A 12985-nucleotide genomic window follows, 5' to 3' on the forward strand; every position below is an offset into this window, starting at 1 on the left:
GGAACGGCCACTGCACGCCAGTCTGGGCGACAGAGCGAGACTCCAACTCAAAAAATAAAAAAAAACGAGTCAGGATACATTGTAGTTTGGTAGAGTATTCAGACAGTTTAGTTATAAATTATGGTAGTAAAAACTATAATCCCAGAGCTTTGGGAGGCTGAGGCAAGTGGATTGCCTAAGCCCGTGGGTTCGAGACCAGCCTGGGCAACTTGGTGAGATCTCATCTCTACGATAAATTTAAAAAATCAGCCGAGCATGGTAGCACGCATCTGTAGTTCCGGCTACTTGGAAGGCTGAGACAGAAGGATCGCTGGAGCCCAGCAGGTCGATGCTGGTGTGGCTGGGAGTGGCCACTGCACTCCAGTCTGGGCGACAGAGTGAGACTCCAACTCAAAAAAACAAAACAAAATAAAAAACAGTATGACCATGAAATGGATACATATTGGGGGTTTAATTTTTTATTCTTACTTCCAAAGGCTCAGAATCTCTCCAACAGTTTCTAGTTTCCAACAATGCTTTAAAATTCAATCACTTTGGCCAGAGAGGTGACTCACGCCTATAATCCCAGCACTTTGGGAGGCTGAGATGAGAGGATTGCCTGAGCTCATGGATTCTAGATCAGCCTAAGCAACATGGAAAGACCTCATCTCTACAATAAACAAAAAAATTAGCCAGGTGTGGTGGTGCGTGCCTATAGTTCCACCTACTTGGAAGGCTGAGGCGGAAGGATCGCCTGAGTCCAGCAGGGCTGTGAGCATGCCACTGCACTCCAGCCTGGGTGACAGAGTGAGACTTCAATGCCAAAAAAAAAAATTAACTAAAAACCAGGTGCAGTGCCAGGTGCAGTGCCTCATGCCTATGATCCCAGCACTTTGGGAGGCCTAAGTGGGAGGATTACTTGAGCCCCAGAGATGAGTTTGAAATCAGCCTAGGCAACATAATGAGAACTCATCTCCACAAAAAAAATTTAAAAATTAGCCAGGTATGGTGGCACATGTCTGTCACTTGGAAGGCGGAAGGATCACCTGAACCTAGCAGGTCCAGGCTGCAGTGGCCGTGAGCGTGCCACTGCACTCCAGTGTGGGTGACAACTCGGGAGGAAAAAAAAATCCTTTCACCTTGGCCAGTGTGGTGGTTCATACCTATAATCCCAAAATTTTGGGAGATCAAGGTGGGAGGGTCGCTTGAGCTCAGAAGTTCAAGACCAGCCTAGGCAACATAGCGAGACCTTGTCTCTACAAAAAATTAATAAATTAGTCGGGTGTGGTGGTGCACACCTGTAATCCCAGCAATATTCAGGAGACTACGGTGAAGGAATCGCCTGAGCCCAGAAGGTCGAGGCTGCTATAAGCCACGATCATGTCACTGCACTCCAGCCTGGGTGAAACAGTGAGACCCCGACTACAAAAATAAATAAATAGCCAGGCGCAGTGGCTCATGCTTGTAATCCCAGAACTTTGGGAGGCAGAGGTGAGAGGACTGCCTGAGCCCACTGGTTTGAGACCAACCTGGGCAATTTGGCGAGACCTCATCTCTACAATAAATCAAAAAATTAGTCAGGCATGGTGGTGCGCACCTGTTGTTCCAGCTACTTGAAAGGTTGAGGTGGAAGGATTGCCTGAGCCCAGCAGGTCGAGGCTACAGTGGCCATGAGTGTGCCACTGCACTTCAGCTTTGGTGACAGTGAGACTCCAACTCAAAAATAAAAATAAATAAATAAAACAAAATCCAGTCATTTTGTTGCAAACATGCCCATGAACCTAGCAATTAGAACTTCTTTTTTTTTTGAAAGCAGAATTTATTGAGAGGACAGAAAAGCTCCCACAGTGGGGAAGGGACCCAAGGGGGTTGCCCAGAATTTCTTTATTCTAGGTTCCTGACAGTGAAATGTCAGTGTGTGCATTGCTAAACAGTGGTCTACATGTTCTTATGTTAAATCTGTGTGTACAGTTTATGTTACTATGTTTCATATTAAGTAGAACACTGCATTTAAATTCTTGCCTTTCCCATAGGGCAAGAAAAGCTTTTACCATGCACAGATGGCAAATGCTTCTGTCTCTGCCCACAACCTGTCCTGGGAGTTGGAGAGTTGGAGAGAGACAGACACAGATTGACAGGTTGGTTCTAGAAATCGGGAGCCTGACATCAATGTAATTCCTTTTCATCTCCCAAGTTCATATCATCGGTGGTAGCGACTAAATTCAGAGGGACCGTTTCATCCACACCCATCAGGCTGACAGGTATTTTAAAGGCCTGACACCAGCAAGTGTTCTGAGGATGGAGAGACTGCCTGGTAAACTGAGGAAAGCTGAGTGAACGGGGACACCCACTCAGGGGGATGCTTTGACAACACCTAGAAAAGTTAAAGACACCCACCTCCTGTAGCCTCCATCGAGGTTCCATCAAGGGATGCTCCCCGCACACAGAAGGAGACACAAGAGGGAGGTGCTTTTGTCTGAAATGGAACCTGGAGACCATCCCAGGGTCAATCCCAGCAAAGGAGGCAACAGGCAGGGACAATCCCCCAACATAACATAGTCGTCCTAGCAAAGGGACAGACAGGCAGGGACAATCACACGACACGACACAGTCCAGCAGGTCCCCTGAATTAGAGCCTCATTTGTCAACGTGGACAAATCATAGAAGAATAGTGAAGGCAGCGTCCAGTCGTACAATCAGCCCATATTGATTTTTTAAACCTACACAATAGACCGCGTACAGGGGCTCATGCCTATGAGCCCACGGCTTTGGGAGGCTGAGCTGGGAGGATCGCTGGAGGCCAGAGGTTTGAAGGTGTGGAGGGCCAGGACGGCAGCCACAGCACTTCAGTCTGGGTGACAGAGCAAGACCTTCTCCCTGAAAAGAAGCCAAGCCTGCAAAGCAACCCGAGGGTTTCTCCTCTGGATGCGGGCCTCAGTCTGCGTCCCTCGTCCACGTGTGGACATGTGTGGTCTCTCCTGGAAGGTTGGCAGAGGAAAGTCCCGGAGTAAGGGGGGACAGAGAGAGGTCCACAGTGTCATGGAGCATTTCTCGGAACATCTTTTTTTTTTTTTTGGAGTTGGAGTTGGAGTCTCACTCTGTCGCCCAGACTGGAGGGCAGTGGCTGCTCCCGGCCCACTGCAGCCTCGACCCGCTGGGCTCCGGCGATCCTTCCGCCTCAGCCTTCCGAGTAGCCGGAACTACAGGCATGCGCTACCATGCCCAGCTGATTTTTTGATTTATTGTAGAGATGAGGTCTCGTTGCCCAGGTGGGTCTCGAACCCGCGGGCTCAGGCAATCCACTCACCTCAGCCTCCCAAGGCACGGGATTACAGGCTGAGCCACCGAGCCCAGCTTCTCGGAACATCTCACAAGCCTTGTGTTACCCTCCCTGTGTCTCTAACTGCGGGAAACACTACGTGCCATCATTCGCCATCACCAGATGGACTTAACAGTCAAGGAGAGGCCCGCGCTGGCCGTCCACGGCCTCCCCTCAGTCCTGCCCTGCCAGCCCCGGGCTCTCAGGCCAGACCTGAGCTGTGCCTGGAAACAGAACTGCCTGGCCACATGTGGCCAGGTCCCAGCTCCCTGAACCCAGGCTCCAGAAGGTGCAGCACCCCCGGGCCCAGGCTCCCCACCCCCGGGAGATGAGAGCAAAATGGCACGTCCAACCCGGGTCCTGGGGACCCCACCACCGCAGAGCAGCCGGCTCTCCCTGCACCCACTGCTCTCCCCACAGCCTCTGCTGAAACCACTCTTGCCATTGGGTCCCAACTCACCGCGGGACGGCTGATCTCTGCCGGAGCCCGCTCAGGGGCCAGGGGTAACATCTAGGAATGTGTGCGTACCCCAAGAGCAAGCTAGAGCAGCCATCAGCAGGATATCTGAGTGTCGCTGATGAGGGAAAAATGACCCACGGCCCACACGGCCCCAAACACATGCAGGCCTGCCATTGATTCGGTGGAACATACACTTCTTTGAAGAATCACACACAGTGACATGGGGACATGTTTACAGCAGACCGTTAGGTACAAACACCACCACAGCAAATACGTGGCCGACAAAAGACATGCGGGCCTGCTGATCACATGTGGTGCATGCCCACACCGGTCACTCACATTCTCCTCCACACCCTTCCCAGTTTTCACATGGCCGTCCCAGTAAAGATGGTACTTTGACGCCTTCTAAAACATAGAGTCCGGGTCAGGGGTCGCTGTCTCCATCACAGAAGCCATGTGTGCCTCAGGGCAGAGAGGACAAGCATGGAGGCAGGGATCCCTGGAGGTCTCAGTGCAGGGCACTTGGGTCCTCAAGCCCCACGCCCGCTCCACACTGAGTCAACCCAGCACAGTGAGGGCAGACAGGGCGAGGGACGGCAGGGATGAGTGGGTGCGGACACACAGCTCAGGCCAGCCCCTGCCAGCCCCCACCTGGAGGTCTGTGGGCTCCCTGGTGAGACAGAAGGGCCCAGCAAACCTCCAGACATGATCCCTATGTCCCGACGGGGAGGGTGGCTCTCCGCCTGACCACTGACACCAGCAGCCACCCCAGACTCCCGATGGGCGTCACACCTCACTCCCAACACAAACAGAAACAAACACAAAGCCAAAGCAAACAGACCAAGCCGTCCACGCAGTATAACTGTTTCAGTAACACTGACAATTACAGCATTAAAAAAACATAGCGGCCGGGCTCAGTGGCTCAGCCTGCCATCCCAGCACTTTGGGAGGCCAAGGTGAGTGGACTGCCTGAGCCTGCGGGTTCAAGACTAGCCTGGGCAACTTGGTGAGACCTCATCTGTACAATAAATAAAAAATCAGCCAGGAGTGGTAGCACATGCCTATATTTCTGGCTACTTGGAAGGCTGAGGCAGAAGGATCACAGGACCCCAGCACATCAACACTGGAGTGGCCGTGAGTGTGCCACTGCACTCCAACCTGGGTGACAGAGTGAGACTCCAACTCAAAAAAAAATAGCAAAGATGCCCATCAATATGACAATGGCACTGCCCCCTGGGGCGGCGGCATGATGGCTTTTGGAAAAACGCAAGCCCATTGGCCACCTGACCATCTCGTTGCAGGGCATGACCCTCCTCTTCTGTCTCTCCTTACATGTCCTGTGCCAAAGACTGAAAGTGACTTTTCTTTTTTTTTTTTTTTTGTTTTGAGTTAGGGTCTCACTCTGGTGCCCAGGCTGGAGTGCAGTGGCACAATCACAGCTCACTGTAGCCTTGACCTCCTGGGCTCAGGCAAACGTTCCGACTCAGCCTCCTGAGTAGCTGGGACTACAGGCATACACCATCACGCCTGATTAATTTTTTTGTAGCATCAAGGTCTCACTCTATTGACTAGGCTGATCTTGAACTCCTAGGCTCAAGTGATCCTCCCACCTCAGCCTCCCTAATGCTGGGTGAAAGTATCCTGTAAAAAAGGGGAGTAGGCTGGGTTCAGTGGCTCAGCCTGTAATCCCAGCGCTTTGGGAGGCCAAGGTGAGTGGACTGCCTGAGCCCACAGGTTCAGGACCTGCCTGGGCAACTTGGCGAGACCTCATCTCTATGATATATCAAAAATTAGCCGGGTGTGGTAGCGCGTGCCTAGTTCCAGCTACCTGGAAGGCTGAGGCGGAAGGATAGCCGGAGCCCAGCAGGTCGAGGCCGCGGTGGCCGGGAGTGGCCACTGCACTCCGGTCTGGGTGACAGAGTGAGACTCCAACTCAAAAAGGGGGTGGGGGGGCAGTATGTGTCTGCTTCTGGTTGAAAGCCACAGCCCACAGGTCCGGTCCCCATTCCATGGGCCCGAGGTCGGCATGAAATCTGTATTCTGACACTTCACTGTAAGAGACCTGGCTGGAGGACTATTTCTCATGGAAAGACACTCGTGCTTTAACCTGGTCACGGTACCCACGAGTAGCAGAGAGCAGTGAACTAAAGATCAGAAAAGCTACTCCCCAACTCAGGTCCAGCAACAATTTCTCTGAGAAAACAGCAGTGTCGCATGGCTAAGAGACGCCACATGACCAAGGACGAACTGGAGTTCTTATCACATGCTACTGGTGGAGATGCTGCCTTGGCCCAGGATTTCAAAAATTCATTTGCTTCTTTCTTGACTCTGGAAATTCTGGGGACAAAACACTGGCTGCTTATTGTAGAGTTAACAGAGTTCCCAAAACACCAGAATGCAGTATTTACTAACAACAGAACACAGCCAAGCACCACTTGACAATGGGGATCATCCTGAGAAGCCATCATTGGGTAATTTCATGGTTGTGTGAACATCACAGAGGGCCCTACACACACCCAGACTGTCAGCCTGCTACACGCCGGGGCTGTGTGGAGACGCATCAGGAGAAACACATCACTGGGTGATTTTGTGGTTGTAGGACCATCACAGAGGACCCTACACACATCCAATGGTCAGTCTGCTACACACCGGGGCTGCAGGAAACAGCCCGTCGCTCTGAGACTACATACTGGCAAGTCTTCACTTAACATTGGCCATAGTTTCTTGGAAACTGTGACTTTAAGGGAAACAATGTATAAAGCAAGAGTGTCCAACTTTCCAGCTTTCTTGGGCTACATCGTGGGCCCCACGTAAATTACAATATATAAAAATACAACCGGGCTCAGTGGCTCAGCCTGTAATCCCGCGCCTTTCGGAGGTTGAGGTGAGTGGATTGCCTGAGCCCGCGGGTTCGAGACCCACCTGGGCCACGAGACCTCATCTCTACAATAAATCAAAAATCACCCGGGCGTAGTAGCGCGCGCCTGTAATTCTGGCTACTCGGAAGGCTGAGGTGGAAAGATCGCCGGAGTCCAGCAGGTCGAGGCTGTGGAGGCCGGGAGCGACAAAGTGAGACTCTAACTCAGAACAAAACAAAACAAAACAAAACAAAAAATACAGTTAGTGTGTAATGAGAACCATATAACACTAGTTATACAGCTTGTGTATAATGAGAACAATATAAAGCTAGTGGGAAATTTGACCCTGCTTTTGTAAAACTAAACTATCTGTGTCTGGTGTGATGGAAGTGGTTGCAATTCTTAGTAAGTTCTCAAGGTACTCGTCAGAAAGGTTTGTTTGAATTTTTTTCTCCATGGGCTTCATCACTAAAAACAGCTGCTCACACATGTATGTGCAGCCAAAAAGTGGTATCATGGATATGATGGTGAACTTCACGAAGAAAATCAATGCTGGGCTGGACTCTGTGGCTCAGCCTGTAATCCCAGGGAAGCCGAGGAGAGTGGACTCCTGAGCCCAAGGGTTCGAGACCCGCCTGGGCAACTTGGTGAGACCTCGTCTCTACACTACATCAAAAATCAGCCGGGCATGGTAGCGCGCACTTGCAGTTCCAGCTACTTGGAAAGCTAAGGCGGAAGGATCACCGGAGCCCAGCAGGTCGAGGCTGCAGTGACTGGGAGCATGCCACTGCCCTTCAACCTGGGTGCCAGACTGAGACTCCAATTAAAAAAAAAAAAAAAAAAAGGAAGATCAATGCTGAAAAACACATGATGTTACAAGATGTCGTGGGACCACGTGACCTGTGTCCCTGGCCGCTTGTGGCCTGCGGACCGCAGGTTGGCCATGGCTGACACATAACAAAACCAACTTCGCCACACACCAGGAGAACCTGCAAACTCCACATAGAGGTTGGCCCTGGCCAGAAGTCAATATTTTCCTTTTTCCTCAACAACTCTGTGACAGAAGGCTCTTAGATGAAATGCTGTTATTCAAGGACCGGCTGCAAGCATATGGCTGTTCTGAGTGCTGCAGGACACTAACACACGGTAAGGATCTGTAAAACCAAATATCTCTAAACACTCAAAAGGTATGGTAAAAATATGTCATAGAAGCTTAAAAATGGGCCAGGTATGGTGGCTCATGCCTGTAATCCCAGCACTTTGGAGAAGCAGCAGCAGGAGGACTCGAGCCCAGGAGTTTGAGACCAGCCCAGGCAACATAATGGAATCTCATCTTAACCAAAAAATTAAAAAACTCACCAGGCATGGCGGTACAAGCCTATAGTCCCAGCTGCTTGGGGGGTGGAGGCAGGAAGGTGGCCTGAGCCCAGGAAGTCGAGGCTGTGGCAAGCCATGATTGTGCCACTGCACTCCAGCCTGGACAACACAGTGAGACCCTGACTCAAAAAAAAAATTATGAAAAATTTTAAGAAGATAACAAATGGCCCACCTATTGTGGGTATTTACTGGGAATGACGGCTGCAGGCCAGGAAGCTGGTCTGGGTGCGACCAGGATGGTGAGGGGACGTGAAGGCCTTGGCACACTGCACACTTCTGTATGACCGGCAGCCTAGATGTGTTTGCGCCAGCAGCATCATCATACACACACACACACACACATAACAAGCTGCACCCCAATGCCGTGGCCACGACACCACTAGATGACAGGACCATTTTGGCTCTGTGTCCCCCCTGTGGAAGATGACAGGACCGTTTTGGCTCTGTGTCCCCCCTGTGGAAGGGCTGCTGTACATTGTTGACACGTGGCACTTCCTGACGGCTCCAGTTCGGGGGCCAGGACACGCCCTCACCGAATTCTTTACCCAGCTGTGTGGCTACCTCAGAAAATTCCACCCGTGGCTCTGATGGACAGTCAGCAAATGGAGGGGAAGCTCTTGGAAGGGTTGTCACAGAGACGGGAAGGAGGACAGAATGAAGGGTGTGGGGGCTCACAGCTCTTGCCCTGATCCTTGTCTGCCTCCTGCCCAAGTCACATCTGACGGTGGCAAACCAAGACAGGCAGAGAAGAGCTGCCTCCCCAAATCACAAGACGCCACAGAGAGGCGGGGCTCCAGGCACCAGCTTTGTTACAAGCAAGCAGTGAAGGCAGAGGCTGTTCCAAGTCAGTGACCTCAGGTCACTGGGCACTTCATGCATTCAGCACCAGTGCTGATCACCAAATCACAAGTTCCAGGAAGGGACGCAGTAGTGACAGACCAGGCGATCATGGGGCTCACTGGTCCGTTCTGGGGCTGGGTGTGTCCTCACACCTGACAGTGCTCCCTAGACGGCCTGCCCAGGAGTCAAGCCATGGCCGTGTGGGTGGAGCACGCTGCCTCCTGGCCTCCCCACCGGCCATGGCAGGCTGTGGGTACAACAGGCCACCTCTGGGGTCCCTGACAGATGCATGGCCGGTGTGGGTGTAACAGGCTACCTCTGCCCCCGTCCCCCACGGGCCCATTCCAGGGTGTGGGTGGGGCAGTCACCTCCAGGCCCCCAACTCCACCGAAGGCTGCGCCCCAGCTGGGAACTGGTCTGCTCTGCCTGCTGGGACCTAATGGTTGTCCTGGCCTAATGCCTAAAAGTCGTCTCAGCTCTCAGACTCTAACAAGCTTCCCTCGAGGAAGCTGATTGTGACACCATATGTGAGTAAACATTAGTGTTTGCTGATTCCAACCTCCATGGCAAGAGTCCACTTTTCTGTAGACGAGTTCCAAAGCAGGTAGGAAAAGCAAGGGCGGGACCTGGAAGACAGCCTAGAGAAAGCAGCCTGGTATGTGAAGCCCTGCCTCAGCTCACAAGCCCTGGGGGGGGTCCCATCGCACTATGTCCCTCTCACGTGGACACGGGAACTTTATTTACTATCTGAAATGTCCCATTTCTGGGCCTCCCATTAAATTCATATAGGTCAATGAAAGTGAAATAGGAAAATGGAATTGAAATGTCAATAATGGTCAGGCACAGTGGCTCATGCCTATAATCCCAGCACACAGAGAGGCCAAGGTGAGAGGACTGCCTGAGCACACAAGTTCGAGACCAGCCTGGGCAATTTGGCAAGACCTTGTGTCTACAATAAATCAAAAAAATTCACCGGGCATGGTGGCACACACCTGTAGTTCCAGCTACTTGGAAGGCTGAAGTGGAAGGATCGCCCGAGCCCAGTTGGTCAAGGCTGCAGTAGCCATGAGTGGGTCACTGCACTCCAGCCTGGGTGACAGAGTGACACTCTGACACACACACACACACACACACACACACACACACACACACACAAAACCAATGTCAATAATGTTGGAAAAACAATACAGAGCTATTCTGAGAAGGAACAAGAAAAGGGCCATATACATTTGGGGCATGGGAAAGGTACTAGGGATGAGGGGTTCTCCCAAGTCCAGAGAAAGAAAACTAGAGGACAATCATCAATGTGTACCCAAGTCCAGAGAGGACACTAGAGGACAGTCAGCAGTGTGTCCCCAAGTCCAGAGAAAGGAAACCAGAGGAAAGCCAGCAATGTGTTCCCAAGTCCAGAGAGGAGACCAGACAACAGTGAGCAATGTGTCCCCAAGTCCAGAGAGGACACCAGAGGACGTCAGCCATGTGTCCCCAAATCCAGAAAGAGAAGAAACCAGAGGACACTCAGTAATGTGTCCCCAAGTCCAGAGAGGACTCCAGCAGACAGCCTGCAAACGTCCTGCTAAATCGTCCATCTAAGCCCAACTGCAGCTCTGAACACACCAGCCCAAGACAGCCCCCACGGCAACACAGGGCACTGAAGCGTCTACCCTCACTGCCCTGTGGTTGGCTTTGTGAAACTCCCAAGTAGAAGTGGCACATTCCCAGCCGAGGAACCGCCAGGGTGGGAGCAATTCTGAAGGAAAAGCACATCCCTTTTTTTGAGTTGGAGTCTCACTCTGTCGCCCGGACGAGTGCAGTGGCCCCTCCTGGCCACCGCAGCCTCCACCTGCTGGGCTCCGGCGATCCTTCTGCCTCAGCCTTCCGAGTAGCTGGAACTACAGGCACGCGCTACCACGCCCGGCTAATTTTTGATTTATTATAGAGACGAGGTCTCAACAAGTTGCCCGGGTAGGTCTCGAACCCATGGGCTCAGACAATCCATTCGCCTCGGCCTCCCAAAGTGCTGGATGACAGGCTGAGCCACCGAGCCCGGCCAGCACATCCTTGACGATACTAGAAAACCACACCCACAGCGACATCTCGGTCACCAAGTCAGGACAACGCTGAGCAGACTCCAGCAACTCCCACAAGCCCTGCTCTCTTCACTGAACTGGTAAAATCTGTTTCTGAGTCTGCACTGCTCCTATCAGTCTTACAGTCCAACGTGAGCAACACAGTCAATGTCCTAGGGTCAAGGAAATAAGAAATATGCTCCATAAAAAAAAAAAAAAAAGCGGCCAGGCTCAGTGGCTCAGCCTGTAATCCCAGCACTTTGGGAGGCTGAGGTGAGTGGATTGCCTGAGCCCGTGGGTTCGAGACCCGCCTGGGCAACTTGGCGAGACCTCATCTCAACAATAAAATCAAAATCAGCCGGGCATGGTAGTGCACGCCTGTAATTCCGGCTACTCGGAAGGCTGAGGCGGAAGGATCGCCAGAGCCCGGCAGGTCGAGGCTGCGGTGGCCGGGAGCGGCCACTGCACTCCAGTCTGGGCGACAGAGTGAGACTCCAATTCAAAAAAAAAAAAGGAAGAAAAAGGAGAGCCCCTTCCCGTCAGGGCCTGTACCTGTTCTCAGACACAGGAGTCATTCCAGCATCTGGTCACTTCGGAGAAAACACACAAAACAAGTCCCACGGGAAAGCACAACTAGACTGGAGGCCGATGTGGCTTCACAGCAAGTGCAGCCCTACCGGGTCTCTAAGGACCTGAAGCCCTGTGGTGGTCAAAGGAGGGGACTGACAGTCAGCAAAGCTCTTGTAGCCCACAATGACATAAAACCGAGAGCCGGCCACCGGCAGCCTCCCATGAGGGAAGAAACAGTGTTGACCACAGCAGTGTGGAGTGGACGTCTGGAGGTTGTTTTTCACGACACACAATTCTCGTAAGAACAATGCTTCCTTTCTTACAGGTGATGCGACTTGTCACACTGTCACTCACCACCTAAAAAGCAGATTAGAGGCCCCCTGGAGGGTCCCACTGCAGCCACGGGCAAAGCCTGGATGTCGCCAGCTTCTACCACCTTCTCTCCGAAAGATGTGAGATTTCCAAAGATGCCACCCTCTGGTTAGGGGCCCTGGCCCTGCACCCTCTGAGTTTAATGGCACTGTGCAGACATGGGAAAGCTTATGCCAATTTAGTTCCACGCTTCGAGAACCACCACACTCGTTTCTAGAACACACAGGAGCACACTGTGCCCAGCCTAAAATTTATTTTAAAAATATTCTATGGAGCCAGACACAGTAGCTCACACCTGTCAACCCAGCACTTTGGGAGGCCAAGGTAAGAGGATTGTCTGAGGGCTTTGAGACCCGCCTGGGCAACTTGGTGAGAACTCGTTTCTACAATAAATCAAAAATTAGCCTTTTGCCTCGTTGGGTGCCTGAGAGTAGGATGGGCCATAGGCAGCTCTACTGAAGCCACCCTCGAAAATTCAGCCAGAGTTCTCACTCTTGCCGCATCTTCTAAATCGGCACGGTCTGATCTGGAAATATGGCCTGAATATGTGCCACCAGTACATAAAGGACATAGGCTTCATTAAGTTGGACTGAGTGATCTTTCTTGAATGGATTATCCAAGGCATCTATACAGTGAAAGCATGCTAGCTCCTTGTACATAAAATTTAAAAATTCTAAAACAAAAACAATAGAAACAAAACAAAAAATTAGCTGTGTGTGGTGGCACACACCTGTGGTTCCAGCTACTTGGAAGGCTGAGGCGGAAGAACTGCCTGAGCCCAGGAGGTCAAGGCTGTGGTGAGCCATGACCACTGCACTCCTTTTTTGAGAGCTTGACTCAAAAAATCCTTTTTTTCCCATTTTTTTAAAAAATGCAAGTAAGATGAGACATATTTCCTTTCTTTTTTTTAAATTTTTTTATTTGAGTTAGAGTCTCACTCCATCGCCCAGACTAGAGTGCAGCGGCCGCTCCCGGCCACCGCAGCCTGGATCTGTCGGGTTCTGGGGATCCTTCCGCTTCAGCCTTCCAAGTAGCTGGAACTACAGGTGCGCGCTACCCCGCCCGGCTAATTTTTTGATTGATTGTAGAGATGAGGTCTCGTCAAGTTGCCCAGGCGGGTCTCGAACCCGCGGGCTCAGGC

General features: G+C 51.8%; 1 protein-coding gene and 1 pseudogene across 1 annotated transcript in view; one reads left to right on the forward strand and one right to left on the reverse strand.

Moving 5' to 3' along the window:
- Positions 1 to 12985, reverse strand: part of LATS2 (large tumor suppressor kinase 2) — a 56791-nt gene that overhangs the window by 25602 nt on the left and 18204 nt on the right. The window lies entirely within an intron of this gene.
- LOC110596538 lies at positions 12280 to 12437 on the forward strand (annotated as a pseudogene).

The sequence above is a fragment of the Carlito syrichta genome, unplaced genomic scaffold (genome assembly GCF_000164805.1).
Source record: "Carlito syrichta isolate Samal-C Ts95f unplaced genomic scaffold, Tarsius_syrichta-2.0.1 Scaffold309850, whole genome shotgun sequence".
Taxonomy (NCBI): Eukaryota; Metazoa; Chordata; class Mammalia; order Primates; family Tarsiidae; genus Carlito; species Carlito syrichta.